The 13,987-nt window shown below is 36.3% G+C and overlaps 1 protein-coding gene across 4 annotated transcripts in view; it reads left to right on the forward strand.

The window, feature by feature from the left end:
* The window catches only part of FOXP2 (forkhead box P2), a 444,944-nt gene that overhangs the window by 69,376 nt on the left and 361,581 nt on the right, over nt 1-13,987 (forward strand). For all 4 annotated transcript variants that reach the window (XM_074903120.1, XM_074903121.1, XM_074903122.1 and 1 more), the window contains exon 2: nt 1,718-1,863. The gene's annotated coding sequence lies outside the window, so the exon portion shown is untranslated. The remainder of the gene's footprint in view (nt 1-1,717; nt 1,864-13,987) is intronic.

Raw genomic sequence — 13,987 nt, forward strand, 5'->3', positions numbered from 1 at the left:
TGATGACAGTCATTTGCTTTCTGCTGGTTCAGAAGGCTTCCCTGAAGGAATTTTAATTGATCTGCACTTACCCAAAATAAATCAGAAACACTGCTGTATCCTAGAGATTAAAGCAAAAGAGAAGATATTGGAATACAGAGTATATGATTTTTAAGGTTTGCTTTGAGATGAAGCTTGGGACATGGGGATGCTGACCTGCATTTCTATGTGTTGAACTGAGCGGGAACACAGGGATGAAGTTACAGACTCAAACACATGAGACCAGCAAACAACTTGAGAAGCAGAACCTTGCTTTGTAGCCCTCTGCCCTGGCTGCTTTGGGACTGTGGACTGGGGAGAGGAAGGCTACTGCTGCTCTGCTGCTTTACAGTAAGACTTTGCTACCTCATTTGATTTCTTACTTTTTTTTTTTTTTTTTTTTTTTTCTGTGATGATGCTATTTTGGAAAAGGCAATCAAATTTATTAAGCATCTACTAAAGTACAGAGAACCGTGGGAATTCACTTTGCAGTTCAAAAGGATCTAGCCTGTACTTCAAATGCAAGTAAGACTAGACTCCCTGTGTGTCTAATGCAGTAATTTTGCTTCTTGTTTGGTGAATATATCAGTGTAAAATGGATATAAGAATTTGTTGAATTAGCACTAGAATAAATGAATATAGAAGGAGATAGGACTGGTCATCCTGGTTCAGACCAGTGGTTTACCTAGGCCATCCTCTGTCTCCCATGAAGGCTCTCTTCCAAAGATACCTCCACTCTCCCTTTTGACTCATGAAGACTCCTTGCATCAACAAGTACACAGCCTATTACACATTTTTGGAGAAAAAACTCCTGCTTTTTCTTTCGAACTTGAGTTTTACTAGGCAGTTCCTGAGCTCAAGGAATAGGGAACAAATGACGCCTCTGCAGCCTCTCCTCTGTAGTCTTCTATCATGCCTGCCCTTAAATTGTCTCTTTTTCAGTCTGGACAGTTGTGGTGTACTGAATTGTTCCTCATGTGGAAACCATTCTAAGCCTTTGATCATGTATGTTTTCTTCTCTGAACCTTTGCTAATTAGTTCTGTTGTGTTGTGTTCTGTTTTGGACACCAAAGCAGAGCACACTTTTCAAGATGGGAATTAATACGGTGGCAAATGATGTGTTATGCTTTGTCCTTTATTCCTTTCCCAGTAATTTTTAACATTCAGTTTATGGTTTTAAGTCTGACAGAGTGGTGAGTTTTAAGTTTTCATGGACCTATCCATCATAAATCCCAGGTCTTACTTTCTGAACAGTAAGATGTAGTGCAATAGAGAGCTGTTTTGTTTAACAGAAGATTCAGACTAGGTAGCCAAGATGGTTTCCGGTGAATCTGTGTTAGGCAAACTGCTTGCTTGCTTGAACCCTGACAAAAAATTCTAAAAATTTCTTGGGGGTGCAAAATAAATAATAATAGGTAATTATAGTTTAATGTGTACACTTACACTTTTTAAATTAATATAATCTTGTTATTATGAATCTCAGGAGTGGAGTAGGGGACTTCTTTAGTAGTCGTGACTACTTTACGTATTTCATACAAAGAAAGAGATGTAAAACACGCGGGATTTCTTCCAAGGTATGCAGTACATGTGTGTAAGAATGGTCCTGAAGTGTGTTTTGAAGAGGTGATGGTCATACCTTGCTATAAAACATGCTATGGATGCTTGCACTTACTGTGTTCCTTTCCCTTCTTACCCTTAGAAAATTTCAAGTGAAAGTTAAGGAACATTTGTCCTTATCTGCCATAGAGGTGACGGACACTTCTGGAAGGAGGACCAGTTTGAGCAAAAAGGAAAAGACTATCCCTTCAGCAGCACAGCAAGGTGACTAAGTGACTCCGAAGAAATGTAAGTGACTTATAACTGAACTGTGGCTGTTTCTACTGTGGACTTAAATGTTCTGTGGGAGGAGTACAGTACCACGTAACTAAAATGTATTGCTTATAAAGTATGGTTTAGGAAGAATTTGTGGAGCATACAGAAAACACGCACTCCTCCTATGTGTATGTGGTGGTGAGCTATACTGCAATTTTTTTTTTTTTTTTTTTCAAATGACAGTTATTAATGGAAGTGAAGTGCTGTAAGAGTCACAAAGCTTTTTTTTTTATCCTTTTCTATTCATCTAGATCTGAGTTAGATACCTAGAAACTATGTAGCTAGATATCAGTTAGTCATCCTAGATTCTGCTTACCCTCAGGAGAGAAGCAGTCATCTCCAGAGGCTGATGCAGCTCATCCTTAAAAGTAATGCCTAGGGAATTCAGTATTACTCTTTGAGTAGCTTGTGTCTCTCTGTTGTCTGCCTAGCTTTAGCCTAAGTGATCAATGAACACTTTAACCTGGCACGTCTGTGTAAGCAGTGCCAGCTTCTCCCCTCCCCATATTGCTGTTCTCCCTTAGCATGTGTAGCTGTTCATAAATTTGGAGAATGGATCTGGCTGAAAATAACGAATTATTTCTACAGTTTTGTTTTCGGCTGGTTTTATCACAGCCCTCTCCCATATGGCTGTGCAGGGGCCGTGACTGGTACAAAGGGTGATGGGGGTGGGAATTCGCAGCCAAAAGTGTGGGGGAATGCACGATCGCTTCTTTTGGCAGCTGTGCTAGTTTCTGCAGCTTAAATTGCTTGGTGAACTATAGTCTCAGACCTTACAGATATTTTTAGTGCTTTGCCATTTGTAAGAGTGAAAAAACTTGAGTGAGGCACCCTTACTTATTATCTAAGGGGGAACTACTGTTCTGTGCATTTCATACTGTGGTAGTGGAGGGTCTTGTGTATCAATTGTAAATTAAAATTCAGACCTCCAAAACCAGGAAATGGTCACAAGTGACTAGCAAGTAAGCAGGTGTCTTATAGTAATTTATAGTGTAGGCATGATACTGTATAATTCATACATACATATATTATTTCTGAATCTTAAAAATGCTAGCCCGATTTTCTGTAGCACCAAGCATGATGTGTAGGTTGGGTGATACCGTATGATTAGCAGTTGGACTAATTTAGGCACAAGATCCTTGCCTCTCCTAAACAGTAAGATACTGAATAACGTTTCATTCTCACATTAAATACCTGATGGGAGGGTGTAAAGAAGACAGAACCAGACTTTTCTCATTGGTGCCCTGTGACAGGATGAGAGGCAATGGGTGCAAGTTGAATACAGAAAATTCCATTTAAACATAATATAAAAAACTTCCGTACCTTGAGGATGGTGAAACTCTGGAGCAGATTGCCCAAAGAGGGTGTAGAGTCTCACATAGAGATACTCAAATCCCAGTGGTACATGTTGACAAGCAGCCTGCTACGTCTGACCCTGCTTGAGCAGAGGTTTAGACTAGATGATCTCCCCGAGGTCCCTTCCTACCTCAGCTATTTTATGATTCTGACAATATTTATAGGTAAGCAAAGTCAGACAAGATTCTGTTATTTTATTTTGTGATATTTATTTTTTTTTTTTAATTTCCTATTTTGATGTATTTAGCTATTCAATTTAGGCTTTTCCTTAAGTTTTGGCTAAAGATGAGAGATGGCAGAAGTTGCGAGCTTTCTAAGATGTGTTAAATTATATTTAAAGACTTGTGAATATAAACGAAAATCACATTGAAGTCTGTGAAAATATTTTTTAGCTATGAATTGGCACCATAATTCACGTGATGTGGACAGTCACATGATGGGGATTTTAGATGTTTAAAATGAATATCTTTTTCTCTTGATCCATGGAAAGGAAGATACATTTTTAGTATCATTTTGTGTTTGGGGGAAAAAGAAAAGTAGACAAAACTAGGGACTGAGCCTTGGAGGAGAGATCCATTAATGCATAACCGAAATAGCTGTCGTCTTGACGTCTTGTCAGAGGTTGATGAGAGCTATAAAGTGGCCTAATAATTTCATTATAAGCTCTGCTTTCAGGTACTTTGAAATGGCTATTATGGGACAGTCCATAATTCAAGTGAATGCCAATATAAACATATAAAAACTGGGCAAATGTACAGTGAGATTTCACAGTATAGTCTTCCATCTTTTACAGATGTGAGATTCAGGGGCTTCCTTGTGTTTAGAAATAATTTGGAACTGGGAACTCTAGCTTCAAATGTCAGTTTTCTTGAATTTCAACTTCTGTTGGTTTGGCAGACATTTTCTGTCCACAGTTTTGCTATAGGCTGAATGTCCTTGGAAAAGCTTCCATGAGATGGGTACAACATTTCTGAAAACGGAAAAAAAGAAAAAGTTCTAAAAAAAGGTCTAGGAACTATCTGCTTTGCTTTTGAGCAAGGACTTGAAATTTGAGAGTGAAGCTTTTATGGGTTGTAAGATGTGCCTTTTGCTATGCCTCTGAACATCTATCCTTATTGCATTGAATTATAAGCTTTTGAAAATTGCTGCTTACTCATAATCAGAAGAGGCATATAACTTTGTCAGCACATTCAGAAATTATCCTCTGTATGTTCTTAAGCTCATAGAAATGATTGAGTCTGTCCTGACTTGGAGATCAAACACTGTATGACGTTTCAAATGTACAGATCCCCTGTTATTTTCACAAAAGGTTGGGTTTTTTTTTTTATTTTTCTGGGACAGTGTAGTTTGATTTTTATGCTTGTTGAGAGTTCTGTTTTTCTGCATCTTACACTTACTTTTCCCATGTACTCTTTGAGAAGGATAACAAGAATTGGATTAATTACCCCTGATATTAGCCATCTAAAAACATAGGTGTTACAAATCTGAGTTGGTCACTATAGACTTCTTTAGTTAGTGAAGTGAGATGGAGGCTTCCAGGGGAGGATTCCCATAGCCTCTTTTTATGTTTGTCTTAAGATGAGATCATTCATCTTTGGAGATGCCTGTTTCTTGTCACTGACAATAAAAGAAGTCTAAGGTGACTGGCACAAATTTAGACATCTAACTTGTATATTAAATATTAAGGCAGATAAATTCCATCTCATCTGACATAATGTGAGACTTAAGAGGCAGGAATATTACTGCTGACACTGACAAAAACATCCTGCTTTCACATGAGTAAACAAAATTATTTTTTAAACTATTTCTTTGTGGTTATGGTGATACATACAAGCTTATTAAAATGACATTTTCTGTATTGCTTAGACATATTATCTAACCATTCAAAAATGCTCTTCAAATGCCACTTTAACTATGAAATATAGATTTTTTGAGATTTTCTTACTGTATTTTGTCTCTAGGTTAAGAAATACAAATGTTTTAACTCTATGTCATTACTTAATTTCTAGTAAGATAGTAAAAAAGATGTATCTTGAGATTCTAGCATTGTTGCTTTAGTATAGCTTGCAATAAAAGGCTGAAAAAATCTGGTGCCAATATAACAGACGAAAATGCATTTTTCTCTAATTTTTAAAAGCAAATAATTGGGTGACTTTGCAGTTTGAAGAAGTTTGCTCTACTGTCAACTAATATTGATAATGTGTTCTATTAAATGAGATTGTGATGAAAAGCTGTTTTCCATTTGTGTTGAAGTATTGTAGATTTCTTTAGTAATTTAAACTTCCGTCTGTCTTTGAGTAATGGCAACTACATCACCTAACATGGGATGATAACATACCACTTTCCTCAGTTCCTGTGTTCATGGATACAGACTGTTTGTAGGGAGCACTTTCTTGCCATGGAGTAATTGAACAGGTCTAAAAGGCATTAGAAGGAATGTACGATGTTTCTATTTGCTTTTTAGTGAAAATACAGGTGTATGACAAATTGTAGTGTAACTTATGATTAGATGTCTTTTTGTGGCTAATTGCCTTATATTTGAATTATTACCTTGGATGGCGAGACTTACCTAGACTTACTTCTTATGTGTTTTTATCATCACTGTAATGAAACTATGAACAAAAGTAGAGTGTGCTTCAAAGATGGTCTCAGTATTATACCTGTCCTGTTGTAGGAAAAATGCACATGATTTCTTACGGTAAGCACTATTTCTGTGCTTCCACTTACAGCTGACTGATTAACCTCATTGTGGTATATCACATTTTTCTTGCAGTTTTAATTTTGTTTGAATATTAATTTTTGTATCTGGGATGTATCTTTCACTTTGTTTCCATCTTTTCATTGTTATTCAAAATGTGGTACATTTAGTTAAGTATTGCATAGTACCAGAGTGCATGTATAATAGTGTAAAATTACAGAGAATACCTGACTTCTAAAATCTACATTGAACCTGAGGAAGAGATTTATTTTTTTTTAATTTTTAAAGATTACTTGCAAATTAGCCTAAAGAAAGTACTTAAAGAAGGGAAGGAATCTCATGTTAATAATTTTCAGGTATTTTCTCTTTGTATATATTTGCACAAAATTACATCCATCAGTGTTTCTATCTCTGTGTCAGCAAACCATGTGCTGTAAACATGAACAAAATATTTCCCTTAGAAACACTTGCCTTATCAGTACTTGCTGGCCAGGATTCTCACTGGTAATTACTCAGAACTTCACTGAAGTTCACATGCTGGCTCTTTATGTGGTTGATACAAGTTTTATAGGCTTGATTTTCTTCACAATTGTACGGCTTTATTTGAGTTGGATTTGTAATACTCCTATCCTTCTGCTACTTCAAGAATGTTTAGTTTTGAATGGCACTTTTATGCTTTATCACAAAAATCCACCAAAAAAGACCCTAGTTCTGCAAAAATGAAAAGGGCAGTTAAGCCAAGGTGCTGCTACACAGAGGATGTTTGAGTAGTGAAGAACCGTGTGTATTTGTATTGAACTATAAATTTTGTTTTATGATTGACATTTTGTCCTGACCCTGTTACAGCGTTCAGACTGAGTAGATCCAACAGGCTGAGACTATCTGGGTCCAGTGAATGAACCTGAGTATAGAAACCTGAGGAGTATCTGTTAAGAAAAGTCATTAATGACTGCAGCAAAATTAACAGCATAAATATTGGCCATGGCACAGTCATCTAAACCAGCATTTTTTTTTTTAATAATAGAAAATTGCACATGGGTCAATCCTGTTCCATGCAGGTAGCGAATTGTGTTCCCATCACAGTGTTGACCTGACTCAACCTGACTCAAATTTTAAAGGCAACCTGAAGTTTCAAACAGAAAAATGAAAAGATACTTTGATTGTTGCAGGCATTTTTAGAAAATATAAACATGTATTGATGTTTTTTCTAAAACTGAGTTGCTGTGCATCTCGTCTCAAGTTGCAAAGCAGGCAAGAGAGGAAGGAAGACTTTTTTACCAGCATGTCTTCATTTCTTCAGCCTGTGTAAGCTGTCTTGTCTCCAGTGGATTTGGGATGTTTAGATTCCTGAATTACTTGGTTGAGAGCATCGATTAATTGGACCTTATGCCCATTCTACCTGTCAATTTTCTTCATTTTCTACCTTGTGAGAGACGGAGTTGTATTAGTTTGATTTGAGGTATTTTTCCTGTGGTATAAGGGAATGAAAGATGGGTGATAGACTAAATAAGGATGTTATAAGGATGCCAGCTAAGCAGATGTCTTTCACTGAAATGATGATTTTATAGACTTTGGTGTTGCCCTGCATGCAGCTGCAGTTCCCTGGCATTGAACTGTTAAGGAATTGGAAATGGTATGAAACATGCATTTGTAATGGAAGACAATATTTATCATATAAGATCAGTAAATATTTTTATAAGATTACTGTCTGTTGGTAAACAGTAGCAGTGCTGTGCTTCAGACGTAGAAGCATTTGAATGGTAATTGAAGGGTTTCTTGTATACAGTTAACAAAGCATGGTGAGATCCTTTAGGACATATGTCATGACATGTATAACAGTAGTAATAATACACTGCATTTCATCTGAGGATTTCAAAGAACTTTATAGAAAACATTAATGAATTAAGTATCACCCTAACCCCATGTGAAGTACTGCTAAGGCTACTTCAGTCATTAGGTGGTCTGAATACAGAAATACCATAGCATTTTTGCTGTATGTTGGTTAACACGCCTTCACTGCACAGGTAATTTGGGAAGCTTTAGTCATATGTATCCTGATCAATATTCTTGACACAGAGGTGTTAAGGCATAGAGAAGTGGATTGACTTGGTACAGGCAAACAGTAACTCCAGCATAAGCATTCTAACACCAAAATCATCCAGAAACGTCTGGCTCCTTGCAGTAATAGTTGGCTTGGGCACCTGGGTCCCTTTGGATTCTGCCATTGAGTTACGTGCCATCCCCTGATCCATGTGGGGATCACACCCAGACTTTGACCATGCTCTGTGATGAAGATGATGTTTTTGACTGCTTTACGTGAGAAGAGTTAACTTCAGATACCTGGAATGAATACTGTCATCACTTGCACAGTTTGAAGCACTGTGTAATATTACAGAAGATAACACTGTGCAAACGCGGTGCAGTTGGAATATGGCCATTTAGAGTAACAATTTCATGAATTTTGATACACTGATATATGTATATGTCAGAAAACCAGCATATTTATATGTGTTAAAACCATTGGTATGTGATACATTAAACACAAACAGCTTTTCAAGGGCAAGACAGTAGTTGCAAAAACACTGTAGCTGCAAAGTATAAGAGCAGAAACCATCTGTTGTGTAGTGTATTTTGATGAAAACATCCATGATGGAAACCAAAGCTAATTAAACAGTTATTCCACAATGCAATTTAGGGCTTTTAAAATAATCTTATTTAGAAAGTTAGTTTAGGGAGACAACTGTAAAAGACATTTGTTTTTTTGCCCCATGAACACTGCTCCCTGTTTATGACCGCATTTTCTACATCATTGCTGAAGCCCATTCTTTCACCTGTTGTCCCTTTTACTGAAGGAGATAGCAGTAGTATCTTAAAAGTATTCTTTAATGTTTTTGCTATTCTAGACCTCACATTTTGCAGTAGTGAAATATAAAATTTCTTCTCTACATTATCTGTAGCAACAAATGAAAACATGTAGGTTCTCAACTGACACAATTTTGGCTAAAATCATATTTTTAAATATAAACCAAGTATGGGTTATGCTAATAGAACCTCATTTGTAATTTAAACTGCAGCTGTTAACATTCAGTAATGGAGCCATAGATCAAGGAGTTTTCTAAAAAAACAGAAAAATACTAATTCTTCATCCTCAGATCTGCAAATCCAGACTGATGGGATTTCAGCCCTTCATCTTTTAGTGACAGGCAGCAGCATCAGTGGAATAAAACTAAAATTTGATCCCCTTTCTCTCCACCTCCTTCCCCTAATTTTACTCTGACAGAGAAAGAATCGCAGTTTTAGCTGGTATCTTTGCTCAGGGGAAAAATGGTCTGTCATCAGGTCTTCTAGGGAGAAAGAGCTCGGGAGAAAGAGCTCTTCAGTGGAACAGCTAAATGGTATTTTGATTCTCAGGGTGCATCTTATACCTGTATTTTTGAAAGATATGATAAATGATTTCTGAGACAGTTATTGAGAGCAGAATCAAGGTCATCAACCTCCCCCAAGAGGTCAATATCTCTCAGTTCTTGTTTCTGATGAAAATGTTGAACATGGGGGAGATGCACTCCGGATCTGAAAGTGTGCAGTCTCACGTGAGCAATCCCCAGCCACATGGTAGTAAAAGATGTACTTCTGTTTTTTCAACTGCAAAAATCAGTGACTGATCAGATTTTTCTAGATGAATTTTAATCGATTTTGCAATAATTTAGTGCATGCATGTTGAAGTTTATCATTCTAAATCCCCTAACATGCATACATTACTGTAAAGTTCTCTAAAATTCGCAATGAAATAGAAGCCTTTGGGTATTTTGAAGTTGAGACCTCCTGTGTCTTTGGAGAAATTTGGTTTGAAGCCCTACAGCTAAATTCCAAAGCTCTTCATTGTCTGCAGATGAGTTGCTCCTGTACTGGAGTTGGCTTATGAAGCTGCATCGCTGCATATGGCTGGAAATACTCAGTTGTCTGAAGAGATAAAAGATATAAATTAGCCACAGAAAAATAAATCTTTACAAACTGCTTTACAAAACAAAAATAATGTGGTCTTATACCTAGAAAAGAAAAGGGTTATCATCTTAGTATTAATAGGCTTTGGTAATATCTCTGTTAGTATTTTAGTTCAATTCAGGACTGCACCAGAAGTGTCAGGATAAACTAGCTTCCCTTTGAACCTTCCTGATGATGAAGCTAAACGTGGGCAAGTACTCCAAAAATGGACCAAAAGTAGCACAAAAAGTGTCTTGAAGCACATGGATGTAAAGTGCTTGGCTCCAGCTGTTCTGCTGTACAAGGTCATTCTTGTTAGGCTCCACTATTTCCTACAGTAGATCTTTTGTTAGTTAAATAAGATCACAGGCATCCTTGTCATGAAAAAATCTGTGTAAAAAACCCCTTTCTTATCTGCGAGTAACGTAATGTTTCCATTTCTTGCTCACATAGTAGATTAGGGTCTGTAACTGTAGAGTTGTCTTCTGGATTTAAAATGTTTTCAAATATTCACATGTAGTTATATGAGCAGTGAGCTATTTTTGTTTTGTATGTTTAAAACTGTACCAAAACAGGAGTTGTTTTTATCTAGTCTGTTTCCGTTAAAACTGTCATTTAAAGGGTGATAATGTTTGGATTTTTTGATTTTACCTTCTCTATTCATATTTCTAAGGGAAATGTTAAACAGATAGTTTAGAGGATAACTAGAAGACCTATGGAGGGTTATCCTTTTCACCTCCCTTTTCTATGGTTATATGATAAATGAAGCAAAAGTTATTGCTTGTTTATCAGTAGTTAGGAAAAAAAATGGAAGCTAATATTGAAAGCCAAAAGTTGAGTATCTTTTCATCATAATCTGCTATCATTTCTGTATTTTAATAAATTGTGGGGTATATGTATATGCACAGGCGAGTGTGCACATGCACATGTGTATGTATATTACGCTGTATTTAGTATGGCATGTAGTACAGAGTAGTGCTGATAGCAATATTGGTGAAGTAATTCATTGGACAGGGCATTAGTCGTAGTATCTACTACTTTCCTTATTACTTGAAAGATGAAGCATTTAGTCAGCTTTTCTAAATAGATACTCACTGCTTTGTGCCCAGGTTTCTAATCTTGTGCACATTTCTAGTGATTTTCTAACCTAGTTGGTGTTTGTAAATGAGGTTGCTGTATGCTGGCATCTGTAGTTCTTCATTGGACACCTAACCATGATTTATGAGCTCTTAGTTATCAAAGCCTTTGATTTTGGCCCATCAGCCAATACCCTGTTTCCATGACACTATGTATGGCACTGAGTTAATGACTTACTTGTTCGTGTGCTTTTGAGACTGAGTCAATAGATAGATAGTTACTTTGGTAGCATACTGTGAAATGGTACTTCTGAAGTGCCAGAGGTAAAAATCCAAATACTGTGTTTAGGAATTATTCCAAAGACAACATTTTTGTCTACTGTAGCTTGCTGTTACATAATTTAAAATGACACATTTTTTCATTATTTTTAAAATAGTCATACTGACTCAGAAGAAAATTCTGTACCTTTTTTTTCTCATAGGTGAAACTGAGTATCATGTGATGTAAGGAAATAGGCAGTTTGTAAATTTATATAAAAGGGACCAAGGAAGAGGACAAAAAGAAGAGCTGGTAGCAATTTAGGGAAAAAAAAGTTTGAGACCAGTTGAATGACGGGAAGACATTGGTTATGATATGCCTGTTAACTCTCAGCGGTATTAGGCCACCCATTACAGGGTGAGGTAATCAAATATTTGAACATCAACTGATTTTGTTATTAAGACAGTAAAGGTACAGAGAAGATGGAAAAAATGATAAAATGGACTTTATAGTGTTTTGCACAATGTCATAACTGCTCAGCAGGCTCACCATAAACACAGACTCCTCAAAACTCTTCAGCCATTACCATATAGCTGTAGGAGTGCTCCCAAACAGTCAGATCTTCAATATGTCGAAACATTAGCATAACAGTACATTTTTTAATGTTGAACTGTATATTTCAAGTATCTTATTCATTGATGGATACAGCACTTTTATTGACACGGCTTATGATTAATGTAAAAATAATTTTTAAAAAATTGCAGATGCATATATTCAGTGACTTTACTTGTCATGCAGAAGTCTGGCAATTGAGTTTTTAAGTGTGCTCTGAAGATGGACAGCTTTAACTTTATTTACTTCCTAAGGACAAGCAACACAACCCTGACCTGCCGTTTACTACCTGTCATGTGAATTTCAGAATTAAAAAAAAACCTGAGTATTCGTGATTTTTCTCAATTGCTTGAGAGCATCTATGGCACTAATGTTCACTTAATGCTCCACTCACTCTTGGAATCAAAAATGAGATAACCTTTAGAGTAGAACATGGACAATTCCCTTTCTAGGCTAGAGCAAACACTGAAAGCCTGAACTAGGAAGTTCTGGAAGGAGAAGGACCTTTGCCTCTCAAATTTGTGTGTGTAAGATTGCTTTACTGTGAAAAGTTTTTCTGCTAATTCCAGACCTATCTGAAAGGCTTTTGGAGGAAGGAAACAGAGTGACTTAAGTGCACCACACAATTGTTGAAAAGATAAATCAGGTTACCAAATTAACTGGTGGGCGACACCATCCAGAATAATTAAAGTCCTGAAGTAGTGTGTGGTTGTGTACATGTTAGCTGAGAACTTCTTAAATGTGGCTTCTATACTGACTCTATTCTTAATACTTACTACGGGGTTCCCACCCAGAGATCATGTTTACTGCTGTTGTTGCAGATGTCAATTTTGTAATTTCTTAATTGCTGCCATAAGTTGATGGGGGAATATTATGATTGGTCCGATTGTCAGACGTGACTTAAAGGTATAAACAAGGTGCTGAATGTCTTTCATTTCTGTTACTTTTTCTGTGAAGCTGAACGCTGGCTAAGTTTAGAACCAAGGAAATCCTTTCCATTACTTGTGTTGATTTTCCCAGTGTGGCAGGGTGCTCTAGGTCTTTTCCATGCATATGTCTTTCATCAGATGAAAATATTCTGTCAAGGGAAGCATGTGAATAGGATTTAAATATCTACCTGTTTTGTGGACAAAACCAGGCAGAATTGTGCCTGAAGAAACAAAAATATTTCTAAAAATTAGACCCTGAATGTTGGTTTAAAGGTTGTGTCCTTTGGAAGGATTTGAAGCAGTTTAGGTGCTTATGTTGCTCTAGGGACTTTGAGTACTGTGAGGTTTTAAGGAAGACTTAAGTATTCCAGGAAGTTTAAGAGCTTATGGCATCGTAAATATTTAAGATGATTTAAAAGGTTATGTCCTCTTTAGTATTTGAGTTGGATTAAGTGCTTATATTGCCTTAAGGACTTTTTCCCTTTTTTTTTTTTTTTTTTTTTTTTTTTTTACCCTAAAAGGAACCTAGGAAATTAAATGCAAAAAACCCTATAGATGAAGTGTTCAGGCTGCATTTGAGAAATGTAAAATTCTGGGGTTCAATAGCAGCATTAACTTGACCACAATAGGTATACATCAAAGATGGAGAGAACAATGGAGGGTGTCTAGGAAACAGCTGGATATGAAATCCAGAAGCAGTAGTTTTTAATACCTTGACAGCCAGTATGTTGGGAAATTTTTTTTCTTCTTTTTGTTCTGTATGATTTGGTAAGGAAGATCAAATAGATGTTCAGAATAGAATCAGATCATGAAAATGCAAGTAAACAATTTCATCTTAAAAGGTAAAGAGCGTCTTTAATTCAATATGCTAGACAATAGGAAGCCATTTATTTCCATTTTGCAGTTTTGCTGATACTTCACCTCAATGATAAGGAATGATGAATATTGTGTATTTGGGTTTCAGTTGCTTATTTTTTCAAAATTTAATCAATTTATGTATTTATTCTTGTCTTATGATGTGCCTTGCCTAAAATATTCACTGAGTGTATTTACATAACATTTTTTGAAGTTTCTATGCTTCTGTAATTGTAGGTATATTCCTAAAAAGTACGTTTTCAATTTTTATTTTATTAACCAAGCACATACACCTCTCAGTGCGTAAAAAGCAAATTGCCACCATGCATTC

This window comes from Athene noctua, chromosome 3 (assembly GCF_965140245.1).
Source record: "Athene noctua chromosome 3, bAthNoc1.hap1.1, whole genome shotgun sequence".
In the NCBI taxonomy this organism is placed as follows: domain Eukaryota; kingdom Metazoa; phylum Chordata; class Aves; order Strigiformes; family Strigidae; genus Athene; species Athene noctua.